Source organism: Suricata suricatta, chromosome 10, assembly GCF_006229205.1.
Source record: "Suricata suricatta isolate VVHF042 chromosome 10, meerkat_22Aug2017_6uvM2_HiC, whole genome shotgun sequence".
In the NCBI taxonomy this organism is placed as follows: Eukaryota; Metazoa; Chordata; class Mammalia; order Carnivora; family Herpestidae; genus Suricata; species Suricata suricatta.
The window spans coordinates 58,184,229-58,187,506 of record NC_043709.1 but is presented as its reverse complement, the minus strand read 5'-3'; the positions used below and the strand labels follow the sequence as shown (position 1 = coordinate 58,187,506).

Here is a 3,278-nt window from a genome sequence, read left to right as displayed (position 1 = left end):
CCTTATGCATCAGCATTTCTGTAACTCTTGGGTAAATTCCTAGCAGTGCTATTGCTGGGTCATAAGGGAGTTCTATGGATAGTTTTTTGAGGAACCTCCACACTGTTTTCCAGAGCGAATCCACCAGTTTACGTTCCCACCAACAGTGTAGGAGGGTGCCCGTCTCTCCACACCCTCGTCAGCATCTATAGTCTCTTGATTTGTTCATTTTAGCCACTCTGACTGGTGTGAGGTGGTATCTCAGTGTGGTTTTGATTTGTGTTTCCCTGATGATGAGTGATGTTGAGCATCGTTTCATGTGCCTGTAGGCCATCTGGATGTCCTCTTCGGAGAAGTGTCTGTTTATGACTTCTGCCCATTTCTTCACTCGGTTACCCATCAAAATTGCACCAACATTCTTCTCAAAGCTAGAACAAACTGTCCTCAAATTCGTATGGAACCACAAGACCCTGAATAGCCAAAGTAATATTGAAGAAGAAAACCAAAATGGGAGGCATCACAATCCCAGACTTTTGCCTCTATGACAAAGCTGTCATCATCAAGACAGTATGGTATTGGCACAGAAACAGACACATAGACTAATGAAATAGAATAGAGAACCCAGAACTGGGCCCACAAATGTATGGCCAATTAATTTTTGACAAAGCAGGACAGACTATCCGATGGAAAAAAGACAGCCTCTTTAGCAGGTGGTGCTGGGAGAACTGGACAGCAACATGCAGAAGAATGAAACTAGAACAGTTTCTTACACCATACACAAAAATCAACTCAAAATGACTGAAGGACCTGAATGTGAGACAGGAAACCATCAAAATCCTCGAGGAGAAAGTAAGTAGGAAACAACAACAACAACAACAACAACAACAACAACAAAAACCCAAACAAACAAAAGAAAATAAGAAAGAAAGAAAAAAAAAAGAAAAGAAAACCTACAACATCTTTTTGGCTTGAAATTAAGGGAGTGCTCAAGGAGTAAATGTTATATAATAAAACTACAAAGAAGTCAGCTTTATAGGGTACTTTTTGGAAAATATGTGTAGATATGTATGTGACATATATGTGAAATTTTTGAATACTATATACTCACTAAGCTTACTTTGATATAAATAATTTAATTGAATGTGACTTACTGAGTAAATATTATTATATAATATAAATCGGTAGTCACATTCTTTTTTAAAATATAGAATGTCTATTTAAAATTAGGCATAAAATTTGAATGTCACTTCTGTGAACAACCATAGATTATAAAAATTTTAATTTAACGTCTATAATCAATCATTATTTTGTAAATGGGAACTCATAATTTTTAAAATAAACTTCCCATTTTCTTCAAAAAAATAAAGAAAGTAGGAAACAACCTCCTTGACCTCAACCACAGCAATTTCCCACTCGACACATCCCCCAAAGCAAGGGAAATGAAAGCAAACGTGAACTCTTGGGACCTCATCAAGATAAAAAGCTTCTGTGCTGCAAAGGAAACAGTCAAGAAAACTAATAGGCAACCGATAGAATGGGAAAAGATAGTTGCAAATGACATAACAGATAAAGGGCTAGTATACAAAATATACAAGGAACTCACGCAACTTGTCTTTTAGTTCAAATTAACCTGTTAGTCTGTGACTTTTTTGAGTATTCAAAATTGTAGGAGCCTACATTTTATAATTAAGCTTCTGCATTAAGATACAAATATTTGTCATAGCTTCCTTTTTTTTCCACCTAAAGATATTTTTGTTGTTGTTTGTAATTTTGAAAAGTGAAATAAAATGGAGAAATTTATGTCAAGGCATTTAAAAATGAATCCGAAAAGCCATTAAGGAGGTGCGCTGTATGCATGTCCTTAACAGGTAGAACCATGAACTTCTGAACTGGACCAAGCTCCAGACACTTCAAGGACTCTGCAAGAACATTTGCAGCTTGGTATAGTAATGGACGTTAGCTTAGTGATGGCCTTAGCAACCAGTTATGTTTAGCTGAGATTAGTTTTCTGCTGACAAAACTAATCAAAGTTTTTGTGAACAATTTTTACAAGCATTCCCTATTTGGTTTTAGTTTTAAAACCCCTGACTCTTGCTGCCTAGTGGGACATTGTTTGGGTTGCTGCCCAAATCTGTGTACCTGAATTGCAAATTTTTGATACCAAATATACCCTTTGGCTTGACTAATGCCTCCTATCAATTTTAGGTCGACAATGATGTTAGTATCTGATATAATGCACTGGACACATGTCCCTTCTGAAATGTAAGAAAATTTCAAGTTTTCTGTTCTATCTCTAGTGTCTGAAATGGTGTCTGGTATCAAAACTGCTCTTGAAATCTAGAACCAAAAAAGGCAATAAGCACAAATATTCTATCCAAAATATGCAATAAACTTGTTGGTTCTGCTTATTTCGTCTTATTTTTTTGCGGTTTTGCAAAGGCTTGTTAAGATGTGAAGTCTGTCTTTTGTTTCCTAGAAATGTATTATAGTGTCCTTCAATGAGAGCTTCCTAAAATAGTTTCCTCGCCAAGAAAGGAATGACTTCAAAATCTTAAGGAATATACGTTTTATGAAAACGTCATTCCTCTACATTAGCAAATTCCATTACCTCTTTGAGAATAATACAGTTCTCTTAATTGAGTCCTTGAGAGCTTGTTTTACTTGCTTGTTTCTCAAGGTGTAAATGAAAGGGTTCAGCATAGGAACAATGGATGTAAGGAGGACTACCACACTCTTATTATTAGCCACTAATTCCTTTGTTGAAGGCTTAACATAGATGAAAATGCAGCTTCCATAGGTGATGGAGACCACAATCATGTGGGAAGAACATGTAGAAAATGCCTTTTTTCTTTGCTGGGTAGAATGGCCTTGTTGATATATATGTGAGATAGAACTACACATACAAGGGTCATAATAAAGGTCAACACAGCACAGACTATGACTATCTGCTCTATTAGCCATGTTTCTGAGCATGATATCTTTAGGAAGGGGGATACATCACAGAAAAAATGGTCAATAACATTAACATCACAGAATTCCAGTTTTAGGCCTAGCTGAGTGGTGGGATTATGATCAACAAGCCAGTTGTTCAGCACCAAATGATGAGTCTTCTACAGACCCTGTTGTTCATGATGGTCACATAATGCAGGGGTTTGCAGATGGCCACGTACCGATCATAGGACATGATGGCAAGGAGGAAAAATTCTGTTACACCAAAGAGATCAGTAAAAAACATTTGAATGATACAGTTGTCATATGTGATTGTCTTGTCTCCTGTTGATAAGTTGTACAAATATCTG

The 3,278-nt window shown here is 36.5% G+C and overlaps 1 pseudogene; it reads right to left on the bottom strand.

Annotated features, from left to right (window-relative positions):
• Nucleotides 1-2,583: 2,583 nt before the first annotated feature.
• Nucleotides 2,584-3,278, bottom strand: part of LOC115305176 — a 15,856-nt pseudogene continuing 15,161 nt past the window's right edge.